The sequence below is a fragment of the Cupressus sempervirens genome, chromosome 3, assembly GCF_028749045.1.
Source record: "Cupressus sempervirens isolate cs-2001-9-10 chromosome 3, ASM2874904v1, whole genome shotgun sequence".
In the NCBI taxonomy this organism is placed as follows: Eukaryota; Viridiplantae; Streptophyta; class Pinopsida; order Cupressales; family Cupressaceae; genus Cupressus; species Cupressus sempervirens.
Genome location: NC_143120.1, coordinates 837153190 through 837171289, shown reverse-complemented (window position 1 = coordinate 837171289; position 18100 = coordinate 837153190). Strand labels below are relative to the sequence as shown.

The following is an 18100-nucleotide window of genomic DNA, read 5'->3' as shown; positions in this document are numbered from 1 at the left end:
GTTAAGTTTATTTAAAGAAGATAAATGTTTTAATTGTCAGATAACTAATTGTTTCTAACACTTTCAACTGACATTGTTTACCCACTTCACAATGCTCTTATAAATCTCAAACATTGCCCTGAAAAGTTTGACATAAGACTTCAACGTCAATGACTTAATTTAAAGAATCTAGAGTGCCTTCACAACATTGCATACAACTCCTCTTTCTAAGTTTTCTATACAAAACTGCCTTCAAATATAAAAAATTAAAGCACTGATTTGATTTTTTTTAATTGATTAATTAATTTAAAAAGTTATGACTTTTAAATTAATTAATTAATTTTTAGAAAACGTCAAATCCCGTGCTAGATAGACGATTTTCCTTGCCTGTTACTTCCTACATCATTTTCTGACACGCATTAAATATTCAGTACGAGTAAAATGCCAAAAAAATCCTGTAGTCATATCACCAGTCCTGGCGAAGCTGAGCATGAGTTACAAACAGAATGCAAAGTATGCCACGTAGTCCTTTTCAGTACGCGCATCCATTTTAAGTAACTTCAGTGCGTGCAAATAGAATATTTCTCAATCTTTAAGTACTTTACGCCTTTTAATACTAAGGCCCCGTTTGGTTGCTAGAAGATGAGGGCCAAAACCGGGTTATCAGGAGTAAAACCAGGTTTTGCAAAAAAACTTTGGTGTTTGGTTGGTTAAAATCATAACCTGGTTTTCAATTTCATCTTCCAATTTTGGTCAAAAATTGGAAGAAGTTTCTTCCAACAAAAAGGTGGAATTTGAAATTAAAACCAGGTTTTGAATTTTCTGACAGTTTTTTTAATAATATTTTTGGGTCCACGGTATATTCATCTTCCGTGTGAACCAAACGGACCATTAGCTTTCCAAACCACAAAACCAGGTTTTCGAAAACCTGGTTATAAGATAACCTGATTATGACACAAATTGATCTTCCCCAACCAAACGGGGCCTAAGAGATTTCTAGATCAAAAACTAATGCCAATATATATGTATAAGGACTTACAGAGTTCTCTACGCTGAAAGAGCGCTGCGGAAAGATATAGAACATTTAGTTGTTTAATCTCTGTCTCGTCATTCTGGTTTTCTTTTAAGAGTCGAAAAGAGCTTGTGCAATCGGTAGAACATGTATAATCGCAGACGTCGGCCGTCAATGGATGAGAACAATAAAAATGACAGTTTTAGTAGACAAGCTGACTGCAAACAGTCGTCTTGTAGTAGAAATCCTTTCTATAAATCCCGCCTACAATCTGCAGCTCAAATGGAGAGGTGGCTAAATGAGCAAGATGGGATTCCCACGACCCATCTCATTTCTTATCTGAGTTAAGACGAAGGACGCCATGCTCTCACACAGATTGTTGGCAACCGCAATCTGCCCTTCCATATTGTTCTCAAGTTTGCTAAGCTTGTAACCAGAGATGACATTAGAGGTAGTTTTCAGAAACACGATACGAATAGAATTTATGGGGTGTTTGTGGGCTCTGCGTTTCTGATGCAGATTCAAGCACACGTTACGAACATGGTCCGACCCAAGGCAAAGGAAATATGGCCGTTCCTTCAGCTCTACCATGAACTGCAGAGCCGAACTGAAGATGGGTGGAAGTTTGTTGCAGTTGAAGCTCTCATAGACGCACTGGATGGGCTTCCTGAAGATGATGAGAAGCTTCCTGAAGATGATGAGAAGCGTGAAATCTATGCCGAGTTTTTGAAGGTTGTGGAGTATCGGGGTAAATTGAAACGGCTTCAGTTTCTTGCAGAGTCGGAAGAGGCTTCTCATGAGGTAAGATTCATCATGAACGGCAAAAGAAAGATTTGATAAATCTGTCATCTTTCCTTTTTAATCTGTTTGTCTGGTAAGTGTGATTGAACACTTCAACGGAACATAAGATCCAAACTTACTCTTTCAAATAGTATAAAATTATGTATGCTAAGAGAACTAATTCAGGCTTGATCGATATGAATGAATCAATTTATATTTATATTTTCCACAGCTTGTTTGAGATACTGCTAGAAGAGTTTTAAATGCCTTCTTTTTTTATCAAATTGACAAATTTTATAAGAATGCTGATATAATAACTCCAATCCTTTTACTTCAAAAGAAAATAGAAATTATTGAATTTATTACAATAATAAAATTACAATTGAAACAAGTGCTGGAGAGAGAGCTGGAGTTCCTGCCTTGTAAAAGGGTTGGAAGACATAAGAAGAAGATGGTAATTGTCATTGCACAAGACATATTCAGATGAAAAAATAGGTGCAAAAATAGTAGGAAATGATCAATGAATGTGATTGATTCGGATCATGTTGTGTGTGAAGGTTGATATAGAACATTAAATTTTGCACTATATAGAAAGGTAAAAAAAATTTTATGTATGATTTGTATGAAACTAAATCAAATATTAAATTAAAAAATTCGAAGAGTAAACATAATGGAAAAGAATGATAATTTTAGAGGGTAACTAATAAAAATAGATGAGTTTTTGTTGTAAAAAAGATTTAAAAATTGAAGATAAAATATTTTAAATATTCTTTAATATCACAATTTTTTAAAATCAATTTTAATACTTATTCATTTCATCTTTTTAATAATTTGAAAGAGAAATTACATTTAAATTGTGATTTTTTTATTTTAAATAAATTTTAGATTTTATATCCTTATCCTTCAAATTAAGAAAAATATTAACAATGTTCTTTAACCTATAATTATAAACACAATTACAATATTTAGAAAAAAATTAATTACATTTAAAAAAATATAAGACATAATATTCGTTTATAGGCAAACTCTAGCTAGAATTTAGGTAGTAGTTAGGTAATGAAAATCCCACAATTGAAGCGACATTTATCTTCGCCTGGGTTTTTAATATTTTGGATTAGAATGGAGATAAATGCAAAGCATTGACCATACTAATATGGACAGTCTGGAAACTTCGTTGGGGAAAGAATCTCCCTTAGGAAAGAATTTGTATTCTTAACACATGATTAGTGTCGTTCGAAGTACCGACATTTATTTTTTTAATTTTCTAATTATAAAATTAGAATTAAACTCTAAGTAAAATGCCAATGCACCAATCAAAAAAAGAATTAACAGATCATAATTTTTTTAAAAATTGAACGTTTGAAACTTAACAATATGACATTGGTTTTGTAATGGGCACCCCTGGATGTCCCAAAAAACTAAACCAAATTGCTGAAAGGAATTATGTCAAACAGTTTGCATTCAACTTCTTAAAACCCCTTATAACTCCGGAAATCAAACGTTTATTTGTTTGTTGTGTTTCATGCATGGAATTGGTATCATACAACATAAACAAGAAAGGAACTACAATAATATGCAAAGTGGAAATGAACTGCTGCTAATAAAATGTTATTTTCAGAATTCATAAAACCAAATACATGGCAGATTTATCAACTTACTAATTACTTCAGCAATATTGTCATAATACTCCAGCCCATGCTTACAAACTTGCTGCTACAATACTTTGTCCTTCAATCAGTCCACTACCTTCGTAATACCATTCCCTCAAAGCAGCATAAGCGTCGGACAAGTAGTGAAGAAGATATGAGCAAAATACCAAATCTGCCTGTAGCCGAAAATGCAACTAAACTGCCTGATAATGAAGCCAAAAACAAAAAATTCCAAAGGCCAAACCCCAAGGGAATGACGTCTAGAATGTTACAAGAGAGGATAGACGTCCTCAAATGCCAAGAACTGAGCTGCAACTCACATACCAATTTCTTCTCATATTCAACCTGCCTAATGAAGCCACAGATGCTTCCTTTTATTCTATTCCCACGGGTCCGCTCAACTCATATGGGCAATGTGGGATAAAAGATGTGTAATATAAAACATATATTAAAATACCCCTTATGTCTCCCTTGGGTACACATCACCATAAAATAAATATTAAAGTAACACTTTAATATTTTACAATTAAATTAGATGTTACTTTAATAAAACTTCAGGCATTAAAATGTATTAGCAATCGAACTCCGAATAATGCGAGTGATAGCTCATCGGAAAGCTCTCACCGAGGAGTATCGAATCCAATCACCAAAATTGACCTGCACTGTGTCCTGCCGACTTACTAAAAATAGTAAGTATGCCTGAAACTGAGTAAATTAACTTCGTTTTGGCCCAAACTGGAAATGACTAGGCCAAAACACTCCAAGATCCCATTAAACCCTTCGTTAGCCCTCGGGACCATGTAGAACAAGGCTAACGCACACACACTTGGTCAACTGCTAAAATGGGGACATTACAGTCCGCCCCCCTTGAAATTGCTTGTCCTCAAGCAATCTCAGTCCAGCCTGCTGAATAACCTGCTCACTCTCCCATGTAGAATCTTCCTCCGGCAGGTCTTTCCATCTGACCAAATACTCCTTCACTATCCTGCTTCTAAGCTTCCTCTCTCTGGTATCCAGAATAGCCTCAGGTACTAACACAAGCTTCCCCTCCTCATCCAAAGGGGGTAAATCTACAGAAGGCACTACACTCCGACCAATGGCTTTCTTAAGCCTAGACACATGAAACACATTGTGCACTCGATTGCCTTCTGGAAGCTCAAGCTCATAGGCGACTTTGCCCACTTTGCGAATCACCCTGTATGGACCATAAAATCTAGGTTTCAACTTTTCAGCTCCGCTCTTCTTGAGCGATGACTGTCTATATGGTTGTAGCCTCAAGTAAACCATATCCCCTACCTCGAAGCTGCGCTCTATTCGGTGCTGATCAGCATATAATTTTTGTTGATTCTGGGCCTGTTGTATATTCTCTTTGAGCACTTTCAGGATGTCCTGACTATCCTACAATAAGTTTTTGGCTTTGGGCACTCTACTGTCCCCCAAAACTAAATCCATGAAGCTAGGTGCTTCATAACCATAGAGTGCCATGAAAGGAGTCATCTTGATGGACATATGATAAGTGGTGTTATAACAATACTCTCCCATATGCAACCATCTGATCCAAGCCTTTTGTTGTGTAGTTACATAGTTCCTCAAATATCCTTCCGCCCATTTATTCACAATCTCTGTTTGCACATCTGTTTGCGGATGATAACTAGTGCTAGGTGTAAGATCTGTACCACACAACCTAAACAACTCTTGCCAAAAAACACTCATAAACTTACTATCACGGTCGCTGACAATGAATCTGGGCAACCCATGTAACCTGAATATCTCTTTAAAGAAAAGCTCTGCCACCTGTGCTGCTGTGTAAGTGGACGGAATAGCAATGAAGTGAGCAAACTTCGTCAAGCGGTCCACCACCACATAGATGCAATCCCTTCCCTGTACTCGTGGTAAACCAGTGATGAAGTCCATCGAAATACTTTCCCATTTCCTATCAGGAATGGGCAAGGGCTGTAATAAACCTGCAGGAAATGTGTGTTCTCCCTTATTCTGTTGACAAACCACACACTCCCTGACATACCTCTGAACATCATCCTTGAGCCCTTTCCATGAAAACCGCTCTCGGATCTGCCTGTAGGTCTTGAAGACCCCCGGATGTCCAGCTGTGGGTGCATCATGAAATGCCTTCAGTATCGCCTCTCTCAAATGTGATGATGGAATCAAATAAACCCTGTCCTGAACTCTGATCAATCCATCTATCACCTCATAGCGATCATCCTGTATGGTACCTGAAATCAATCCAGAAGCCCAAGCATCTCCGACATACTCTGCTATAATCCGATCTCTCCAATCTCCTGAAATCTCTGCCAGAGCACATAAGTGAGGTCTTCGAGATAAGGCATCAGCCACCACATTTTTCTTACCTTTGACAAACTCTATGTCAAAGTCATAAGCCTGCAATTTAGTCACCCATTTTTGTTGCCGGTCATTAAGATCACGCTGGCTCATGAAGTATTTAATACTGTTGTGATCAGTCTTGATCACAAAACGTCCACCTACCAAATATGATCGAAATTTGGCCAATGCATGCATTATGGCCAACATCTCCCGGTCATAGACAGAATAACTTTTCTCAACTCCTCGGAGCTTCCTACTCTCGAATGCAATGGGATGCTTCTCCTGCATCAATACTGCTCCAATCCCATCGCCAGATGCATCACAATGAAGCTCAAAAGGCTTCGTGAAATCCGGTAGAGCTAGAACTGGACATGAAGACATTACCTGCTTGAAATGCTCAAAACACCTCTGTGCTGCCCCTGTCCACACGAAGGCTCCTTTCCTGGTAAGATCTGTCAAGGGTGTAGCAATCTGTGAGAATCCCTTAACAAACCTCCTATAAAAACCACATAAACCAAAGAATCCCTTAAGCTGTGTAAGGTTTGTGGGAGTAGGCCATTCTACAATAGCTCTAATCTTTTCAGGATCAACCCGAACGCCATCTGCACTAATGATATGCCCCAGGTAAAGGAGCTCAGTCATGCCAAACTCACATTTAGATTCCTTGGCATACAATGACTCTCTCCAGAATAGATAACACCTCCTCTAGATGATGTAAGTGCTCCTCCCAGGTCTTACTGAAGACCAAGATGTCATCAAAGAAGATCAAGACAAATCTCCTCAGCTGCTTCCTGAATACCTGGTTCATACAACTTTGAAATGTAGCAGGTGCATTGGTTAGACCAAATGGCATAACCATGAACTCAAAGTGGCCATAGTGACATCGGAAGGCTGTTTTCTCAATGTCCTTTGCTCTCATCCTGATCTGATGGTATCCGGATCGCAAATCAATTTTGGTGAAGAAGCATGCCCCATGCAACTCATCAATCAGCTCATCAATCCTAGGAATGGGATACCTGTTTTTAATTGTTTTCTTATTCAGTGCCCTGTAATCAATGCACATGCGCATCGTCCCATCCTTCTTCTTTACCAATACTACTGCTGAAGCAAAAGGGCTCTTACTGGGCCTGATATGCCCCATCTCCAACAAATCCTTAATCGCCTTCTCTATCTCATCCTTGTGTTTCTTAGGATGACGATAGGGAGTAATCATAACTGGTTTGGCTCCCTCCTCGAGCTCAATAACATGTTCCATCCCTCTGTCAGGAGGAACCCCATGAGGAATATCGCTAAATACTTTAGCGTGTCTATCGAGTATCTTCTGGACATCTAGTGGATGACTCTTTTCTTGTGGCTCTAGTGAAGTTGGCATAATGTGGCACTCTGCCGCCCACTCTATGTCATCATGACGAAAAAGTCTCTGCATTCTCCTCAAGGACACTATTCTGCAACCTCCATCGGAAAGCCCTCTAAGTACCACAGTTCTCCCCTCATGCTGGAATCTCATCTCCAATTTCGCTAGATTGAGTGTGAACTCAACTAGTGAAGCCATCCATGTCATGCCGAGGATGACATCATAATCTCCCATGTCCACAACATAGAACTCATCCTCCAACTCGTAGCCATCTCCAAACCTGATGCGAAGATTAGATATCTTCCGAGTGCATAATAACTTATCACCGTTAGCCACCATGACTCTAAATCCATCATGCTCCTCTGTCTGTAACCCTCTCCTGGCTACCAACTGTGCATCTATGAAGTTATGTGTAGCCCCAGTGTCAATAAGAGATATCACTTTCTGCCCCTGGATAGTACCCCTGACCTTAAATGTGATTGCCTTTTGGGCCCCTGTCAAGCGTGCCAACGATCTATCATCCTTAGGAATGTTGCTCTCCTCTATAGTGTTACCCTCATCTGAATCGGAGTGCTGATCCTCCCCTTCTGACTCTGACTCTTCTGCTGAAAAATACTCCATTTGATTTGCCTTAGCCTTGAGAGAACATTTATGAGATAAGTCCCAAGGCTCTCTACAATGGAAGCACAGCTTCTTCTTTCGAAGTTCATTCAAGGTTTCATTGTCTAGTCCTTTTGATCCTTCTTTGGGTTTGCTATACTCTTTCTGAAATGATTTTTTGTCTTTGTCCTTGCGGTAGGAAGAATCTGTTGAATGGTTTTTTCCTTTGTATACCGAAGGGGCTAAATCTCGTGCCTTTTTAGTTGCTTCAGCTAACGTGAGTGGATCATGTCCCTTCACCCAACCTCGTAATGGATCAGCAAGACCATCACAAAATAACACCACCAATCTCCTAGGAGAGATATCAGTAACAAGTACAGACAAGCGCTGAAACTCGGCAATGTAAGCATCCACAGAACCTGACTGTTTTAACTGTGCTAGCTCCTTGAAATGTAACTCGGGATCCTTAGTGTCAAATCTCCCAATCAATGTTTCAGTGAATTCCTCATAGGATGTAATCTGATTATGCCCCAAAGTCACCATGCCATGATGCCACCATTCATGTGCAATGCCATCCAAGTGCATAGCCGCATACTTGATAGCCTCCTCCTCAGGCATAGGATTTAGCTGCAAGTATGTATCTACCTTCTGCACCCAAGCTCGTGCAGTCATCTTCCCTGAAGCATCATAATAGGGTAAAGAAAGTTTTCCAACTTTCTTCCTCAGCTCAAAGTTTTGATTCCTCCCTCCTGCTTTAGGCATGTGTCTCATCCTCAAGTCCATATAATCTCTAAGAGAAATATCCGCCTGAAACTCTGGTCCACTAGCCTCCCAGTCCCTCCTGAACTGATCCTGTAACTCGATAATCTGCGGTTCATTTACTGGATGAACCGGATCTCTGGGTGGAAAAGTGGGTAGAAGAGGTCTCGAGCTCGCAGTTCGTGCTGGGCATGCAACGTGTCTAAAGTTATTAGCCTCATTCCCATTATTGCCGTGTCCATTATTACCATTAATGTTATTCTCAGGACCATTGTTGTTGCCTTGGCCTTCATGGTTATTGTTTCCCCCGTTGTTATTGTTTCCCTCGTTGTTATTGTTTCTGTTGTTGGCATCACCTGGATTAATATTGACACCCATCTGTCTAGCCATGAGCTGCAACATCATGTCCATTCGCCTATTCTGCTCCTGTTGCATACGCTGCCCCTGCTCTAATGTATCCAGTAACTGTCGGAATAGTACCTCCTCCTGATCTGGACCAACATTTCTGCCTCCGCCTAATCCTATATTCCTGTCATCTCGATCACCCATATTATTGTCCTGATCACAGAATATCTCCTCTGTGTCTGTATGGTTGAATTCAATGTCCCCCTGCACGGATGTACTAGACTGTTTGCTTTGCAAGTCTGAAATCCTATTTTGTCTTGCTCTGGTATCGCGAAAATTATAAGACCCCTGTCGCATGCTCAAACATAAATGCTTAGCCTGTGTTTTTTACTTACTTTTTCCCTCTATCCGGCTGTTCCAAATTCCCTATAAGACCTCCACAGGATGGCAGGACTTATAGCTCTGATACCACTGTAATGGGCACCCCTGGATGTCCCAAAAAACTAAACCAAATTGCTGAAAGGAATTATGTCAAACAGTTTGCATTCAACTTCTTAAAACCCCTTATAACTCCGGAAATCAAACGTTTATTTGTTTGTTGTGTTTCATGCATGGAATTGGTATCATACAACATAAACAAGAAAGGAACTACAATAATATGCAAAGTGGAAATGAACTGCTGCTAATAAAATGTTATTTTCAGAATTCATAAAACCAAATACATGGCAGATTTATCAACTTACTAATTACTTCAGCAATATTGTCATAATACTCCAGCCCATGCTTACGAACTTGCTGCTACAATACTTTGTCCTTCAATCAGTCCACTACCTTCGTAATACCATTCCCTCAAAGCGGCATAAGCGTCGGACAAGTAGTGAAGAAGATATGAGCAAAATACCAAATCTGCCTGTAGCCGGAAATGCAACTAAACTGCCTGATAATGAAGCCAAAAACAAAAAATTCCAAAGGCCAAACCCCAAGGGAATGACGTCTAGAATGTTACAAGAGAGGATAGACGTCCTCAAATGCCAAGAACTGAGCTGCAACTCACATACCAATTTCTTCTCATATTCAACCTGCCTAATGAAGCCACAGATGCTTCCTTTTATTCTATTCCCACGGGTCCGCTCAACTCATATGGGCAATGTGGGATAAAAGATGTGTAATATAAAACATATATTAAAATACCCCTTATGTCTCCCTTGGGTACACATCACCATAAAATAAATATTAAAGTAACACTTTAATATTTTACAATTAAATTAGACGTTACTTTAATAAAACTTCAGGCATTAAAATGTATTAGCAATCGAACTCCGAATAATGCGAGTGATAGCTCATTGGAAAGCTCTCACCGAGGAGTATCGAATCCAATCACCAAAATTGACCTGCACTGTGTCCTGCCGACTTACTAAAAATAGTAAGTATGCCTGAAACTGAGTAAATTAACTTCGTTCTGGCCCAAACTGGAAATGACTAGGCCAAAACACTCCAAGATCCCATTAAACCCTTCGTTAGCCCTCGGGACCATGTAGAACAAGGCTAACACACACACACTTGGTCAACTGCTAAAATGGGGACATTACAGGTTTTCTCCAACATAAAATAATACACTTAGATGGTGGGGGGGCTAAGGGAAACATTAGTTCCCTGCCTTATATATAAGGCAAGGACTAATAATATCGAGAATGTTCACATAATTCATCTTTCATAAAATTGAATGGAATATTTAGTGATGTTCACAAATGTGAAGCACCAACACTGTGGTGTGCTTAACTACCAAGCCTCTTCCATCATCAAACCCACTTTGCTTGCCACCCCATTTGCAAAAAAATGTTGTAACTTATGAACCATTCATGAATCATTCATTACAACACTCATTAGGAATCAATTGATCTCAACAAGTACAATTGTAATATTACTATTAAGATTCAACAATGTAAACTTTAAGGACCAACTCTTTTCATGATATGCAACTGAATGGTTATTAAAGAAGCAATAGTTCCTCCAATGTCATTCCCTTGCAAATGGATAGTAAACATGAGTCTATTCTTCATTTGTTTTTTTATTAGTAGTTCATGACCGGTTTCTAACATAAATATAAACTATTTGTGAAACTTAGTAAGTTTAATGCAAATAGAAAAACTTTGAAGAACAGAGGTGATGATGCTCAGGGAACCAACGTTTTTTCTTATAGCTCAAATGCAAAGCTTAAATAACGCTAATCTACCTAACATTGTATCCAAATTGCCGTAAAAATGATGTTTTAGTTATGATCTTTGGTTTCATGTTCACAAATTCTATGATGCATTTCTTAGATGTCATATTATGCATGAAGCAAAACTCTTATGACCTGCAATGTTATGGTGCTTCCTGAGTTGAATTTTATCACCGGTTGGATGTGGACAACAATCTTTCAGAACGTGTGCAATAATACCAAGCGAGGAGGAAATAGCTTGCCCTCGTCCCAGATATGTACCGATTAATCAAATATGTGAGAGTTATAATAGCGTGGAGGAATATCTTTCAACACAATTTCATTTGATCCGTGAAGATTGCTTTGCATCAATAAGACGTGCAATTCAAGATTTTTGCAAGAATTTAATCCCAAGCAACATAAGAAGGTATACAGAAGTAAAATTAGTTTGCGTACAGGTGGGGAATGAGGGTGTGGAACATTGTATTTCATTTGAAATCTCTAAGAACAAAGTGGTCAACTGGAGTTTACTAGACCGGCTCTTAAATGGTTCACTGCTCTGCATCTCCTCTGATGGATTTCATACCTATTTATGGGGAATCGTTAAGGAACGACAGGAGAAGGGAATTCTTGCTTTGAAGCTCATCCCAAGCACTGAGGATTGCCCGGTGGATTTACAAATTGACAAAATTTATGAAATGATTGAGTCCACTTCAGCTTATTTTGAAGCCTATCACCATGTCTTCAAATGTCTTCAAAGGCCAGAAATGGAAGAGCTTCCTTTCTTGGAGCATTTGTTATCGTTGCAACCTCATGTCTCGGAACCTTCTTATGTGAAACAGAGGAAACAAAAGGATGCTTATGATTTTAAGAGTGCATTTCCAAACATCAGTAGATGCTTGGGAACAAGCATAGTTCGGATCTTGAGCAAAGTATGGCCTCAGTGGGACTATAGCCTGGATGAAAGCCAAATGGAAGCTGTAAAATAGGGCATATCAAAAAGGCTGGCTCTTATCCAAGGGCCTCCTGGTACTGGGAAAACTTATGTTGGCTTGAAGATTGCCAACATTCTTCTTTCTAATGTGAAGCGGGGACCTATACTGGTGATCTGTTATACAAACCATGCACTGGATCAGTTTCTGGAATCCATTTACTCCATTGATCCCAACATGATTCGACTTGGAAGTAGGTCTTCAAATGAAATTATGCGGAAACGAACCTTGAAGGAGCTCAGACGTGGTATCACCATTCCTGCTTCACTTCGCATAAGGAACAGAGAACTTATGCAGACTAAAACCAACTTGCAGCAGCAGATTCAACGCTGCTTGATCCTTGTGAACCAAAAACACGGATCCGAGAAAATGCTAAGGAACCTATCCTTAAAGCGATGCATTCAATCCCTTGATCCAAATAATGAAATATCTCGAAACCTACAGAAAATGTGGTTAGAAGAGATTGCAGAACAAGCTGATAAAAGGCATTGCCATAGTAGAGGGAAGCAAAAGATTGTGGAAACCATGGCTCTAGAGTCTAGACACATCGAATACTTTTGCTTCACTTGTAGACCAGCCTGATGAGGCTACTGGATCTGGTGAACACTATAATGACAACTCCAGTATTGATGAAGAAACTAGAGATTATGCAAATGCTGAGGGGTTAATGGCGGCAGATCAAAATGCTGCTCCTGAGGAGACATTGCCAGCAGATGAAGCGGCTACTACTAGTGCTGTGAGGGTAATGCCAGCAGATGAAGATGCGACGGCTGAGGAAGCATTGTCAGCATATGAAGATGCTATGGTTAGCGCTACAAGAGTTATGCAACCAGATGAGGATGCCTGTTCTAGTGCTCTAGGTGTATTCCAAGCAGATGAATATTCCACAGATGTTCCTTCAGATGAAATTTTATGGTCTAAGGATGACTGGATTTTATCTGAAAATTCAAGAAAGAAGCTTCTTCAATACTGTTTGGACCAAATTAGAGAAAGAAGTAAAGAGGAATTTCTGCGTTTAACAGAAGCTTACAAGAATGTATGCAGTCAGCTGCAACAGCTGGATGATGAGATCTCTCTCCATATTTTAAGAAAAGCCAATGTAATAGGTATGACGACCACAGCAGCTAGTAAAAGCTGTGACATTCTTCAGGGCCTCAGAGCAGAAATAGTTATAATAGAAGAGGCTACTGAGGTTGTAGAAGCAAGCATTTTGCCATGTATTGGGTCTTTCACCAAACATCTCATTCTGTTGGGAGATCACTTGCAATTGCGTCCGTCTGTTGCAGAGTATGAATTGGCTACCAAGCACAAACTGGAGATATCTCTCTTTGAGCGATTGATAAAGCGTGGTGTGGGGCATGTGGCTCTTCGATGTCAGAGAAGAATGAGGCCTTCAATCTCTGCACTAATATCAGACCTCTATCCCTTCTAGTAAGATCACGAGAACGTAAAGAATTTTTAGAATATTAAAGGCATCCAGAACAATGTTTTTTTCTTGGATCATAAAGCTATGGAGTCAGAGACAAGTGAGGCCAGCAGCAAGGCGAATGTGCAGGAAGTTTGGCTCATTGTGGAATTTTTCCTTTATCTCCTAAAACAAGGTTATGAAAACAGCGATGTCACAATTCTGACCATGTATAAAGGTCAGATGAATGAGATTCAGAAAAATCTCAAGGACCGTATTCTTAATCGGACTAAAGTAGAGAGGATGAGCCCTGAAACATTGAAGAGTCCACGAGTTTGTTCTGTGGATAATTACCAGGGAGAAGAATGCAAAATTATAATATTATCTCTGGTAAGGAGCAATAAAATGTTTGGGGTGGGAGGGTCCAAGGGAAATAATGGGTTTCTGAAAGTAGTAAACAGAGTGTGTGTGGCATTGTCAAGAGCCAAAATGGGGCTATATATCTTTGGGAATGCAGATCTATTAGCCTCTAAAAGTGATATATGGGAATCAGTTATTCAGAAGTTGGGGACTGCCAAATACATTGGACCTGCCCTTTCACTGGCTTGTCAAAACCATCCCCAAACAGAAACAAAAGTTTCAAAAGCTGAAGATTTCAGGTTAGTGGAAGATGGAGGATGTAGCAGGCCCTGTGAATATCAGTTGAAGTGTGGGCATGCTTGCCCAAGGAGGTGTCACCCCTCAAATCATGATAGAATAATTTGCCCAAAGCCTTGTCCAAACAAATTTGAAAACTCATGCGGTCATCAGTGTACGCTGATTTGTCACTTCCCTGAAGATTGTCCTCCATGTAGGGTTCCAGTACCCAAAATTCTTCCTAAATGTGGTCATCAATTAGTTCTCCATTGCTCTAGTCCTGTGGAGAGTGCCCTCTGCATTGAGCCATGTGATGTTATATTTGATTGCGGTCACCTATGTCTGTCCAAATGTGGACGCCCCTGCCCACCGTGTACGAAATTAGTTATGAAGGATTTGCCTTGTGGCCATAAGGCAACTTTGCCTTGCTCTGAAGACCCTGCTAATTTTTCCTGTGAAGAGCCTTGTGGTAAGGTTCTAAGTCCTGGTTGTGAGCATATATGCAGAGGGACCTGGGGGGCATGTAAGCAAGGCACTTCCCACATCTCCTGCAAGGAAAGATGCTCCAGGGACCTTCCCTGTGGTCACCAATGCATGGCTGGCTGCTCAGAAACATGTCGGCCTTGCGTGCATCCTTGTGAGAAATGTTGCCTGCACAGTCGTTGTACTCGCCTATGTGGTGCACTATGCATCCCCTGCAAGGAAAAATGCGAATGGAATTGCCGGCATTATACTTGCGATCGTCGTTGCCATGAAATCTGCTCAAGAGATACCGTGCAATGAGCAATGTCAGGAAATTCTAACATGTGGGCACACATGTATAGGCCTTTGTGGGGAGCCGTTGTTCCAAATTTTGCAGGACCTGCAATCCTAAGCATGTTGATGTCATTACTCAGATGACTTTGGAGGAATATGAATTCACGGATAGATTTGTTCAGCTTATAGACTGTGAGCATGTATTTGAAGTAAGCGGACTCGATAGATGGATGAATATGGACGAGAACGTTCTTTGAGCCTGGCGCAGTTGCTGTTAAGCTTAAACAATGGTGAGTTTACATTTCTGTATACAAAACTTGTGATTTGATTCGTTTAGGTTGCACTTTGTGTAAAATTCTTGATTAATATCCATATTGTTTTCGATTTGGTTTGCACTTTGCAGTCCTGAATGTAGGACACCCATAAGAAAATCATTGAGGTATTCAAACATTGTGAAGTAGAGGCTGCAACAGATTGAAGAAGTCAAGAAGTTAATTCTAGGGTTTAAAAATCTGACTAAGGGGAACAAAATGTTGAAGGAAAAACCTTATGACAAAGCAATTCAACAGTTTAGTAGAGTATTCTGGTACAATCCAGGATCTCTTGAAGCTCACTTGGGACTGTCAAAAGCCCTTAATGGACTACGGGATTATGAGTAGGCAACAGAGCATCTCTTCTTCATTTTAGAACGCAGTTCATACAGATCTCGAATCCAAGAAAAGCTTCCAAAACTAATTTCAAAATTTGCTTCCAACAAAAAAATCTGAATTTCAGCAGCAGCAATGACCGAAATATCATAGCTGAAAATGAGTTTGCCATTGAGTCATTGTTGCAGTGGGTGTCAGTTTGCTATTCCTGCAAAGACTTTAGAACAGGGTTGATGATTTGCGAAATTATTCTGGAGCAAAACCCTTGTCACGCAAAAACTAAAGAAATCAAACGAAACTTGGAGAGTGGAGTTGTAGAAGAGGTAGTGAATGTGATGACGAGGGAAGTGGGAGGAAGACGACACTGGTATAAATGCCCAAATGGCCATTACTATGTTGTCGGGGAATGCGGCAGTCCAATGCAAAGATCAAAATGCCCAGATTGCAAAGAAGTGGTTGAAGGAGAATCTCACAGACCTGCTGAAGGGAACACTTATGCCGATATCGATGGCAGTTCTCATCTTGCCTAGAGCTGTAAGGAACCAAAGGTGCGCGGAATTACTTCCTACGCTAATCTTTGAGAGGAGGATTATGCAAATTCAATTATCTATTGCAGAGATCTCAAGAAATGCATAATAACATAATCAAAATAACAAAGAACACATAACACGGTGATTATTGTGGAGAAATCCTTCCTGGAGAAAAACCCCACCCTCCAAAACCCGCACAATGTATTATCAAACCAAGATGATTACAATACATTTGCAATGCAAGTTCTTACAGGAGCACATCACCACAACGAACTCGAAGAAACTCCTTCTAGCACTAGTCTTGCAAACTGAACTCAATTACACAAACACCTCCCCAAGCCCTCCTTTAATAGTGATTTTACAACCTAAAAATCACTTGTGGTTTTACAAAACCATGGGCAAAACTATCATGACACATGTTACCCATTTTTGATATTTACATTTCCAATATGGAAAAACAACCGGGTTAAAATAGTAATCTCGTCCACAATTTTGTCTCTTAGTTTAGACCCCCATAAAAGTCACAAAATGAGTCATCAAGGCTCTAAAAATGACCTACCTATATTCTACTATGGACAAGACTTATTTTTGACAACTCATTAATCAATTTCCAATGTATAAACAAGTGGAAAACTTCCACAAACAAATTTTAGAATTTTCCAAAAGAAGATTGAAAGGTTGAGACACATGTTCTCAACATTCTCCCATTTTTCATACACCTTGCAAGAGTCAGGGGATCCAAAAATATCATGGACTTAATTGATAGGGGCTGAGAGGCCCATAGACTCTGAACACCATCTGAATTTCTCTGTGCTCACGAGCTTAGTTAATGCATCAACAACATTCACCAAAGTCTACTTTTTCCAGCTTCACTTTGTCGTCCTCGATCATATCTCTCACAAAATGATATTGTACATCAGTGTGCTTGGTCCTCGCATGAAAAGTCAGGTTCTTCGCTAGGCAGATTGCACTCCGGCTATCACTATAAATTGTCACTACACCCTATTTGAACTCTATATCTAAACACAATCTCTTTAGTCAGATGGCTTCTTTGCAAGCATGAGTCGCTGCCATATACTCTACCTCAGTAGTGGACAAAGCAACCATAGCCTGTCACTTACTCATCCAACTGATTGCACCACCAAATTATATAAACACATATGCACTAGTGGATCTTCTTCTATCAATATCACTGGCCCAATCTGAATCCACATAGCCTCAAATATCTAAGGAATGCTTGTTTCCTATTCCATGAAAACATATTGAGTACTTTGAGGTACCCTGCAAGTATCTGAAAACTCTTTTTACTGCATCCCAATGTGTTCTTCTTAGATTAGACATATAACGGGAAAGTACTTCCACTGCTTGGGCAATGTCTGGTCTTGTATAGACCATACCATACATCAAACTTCCAACAGCATTTTGATATGGTACTCACTCATCTCTTCCATCTTCGATGGGGATGTAGGACAATATGAGCTAGAAAGCTTTGTTCCCATAGTAATAGGAACACTCAATGGTCTTGAATCCTGCATATTAATTGTTTTCAAATTAGTGCCGACATACTTACTTTGGCCTAGCCAAAGCTTTCTATTTTGTCTATCTCTTATAATTTCAATTCTCAGAATGTGCCTAGCTGCAACAAGATCTTTCATTTCAAACTTTATCTAGAGTTGAGATTTTAACTCTGCAACCAAACCTTTTTCCTTTGCCAATAAACAACAAGTCATCGACATAAAAGACAATAACTAGGAAACCATCACCATCAAATTTGAAGTATATACAGTGATCGGATTTAGATTGCACAAATCCCAAACTCAACACATATGTATCAAACTTCTAGTACCACATCCTAGGACTGTGTTATAAACCATACAAGGATTTCTTCAATTTACAGACCAAATGACTTTTACCTTTCACCACATAGTGCTCTGGCTGTGACATGTAAATTTCTTCCTCCAAATCTCCATGAAGGAAAGTAGTTTTCACATTCATTTGCTCGATCTCTAGATCATAAGCTGTTGCAATAGAAAACAAAAATCTAATGGATGTCATTTTGGCTACTAGAGAAAAAATCTCACCATAATCTACTCCCTCAACTTGAGAGTAACCTTTT

General features: G+C 39.5%; 1 pseudogene; it reads left to right on the top strand.

Annotated features, from left to right (window-relative positions):
- Positions 1-1138: 1138 nt before the first annotated feature.
- Positions 1139-15984, top strand: LOC149569384 (uncharacterized; annotated as a pseudogene).
- Positions 15985-18100: the final 2116 nt, after the last annotated feature.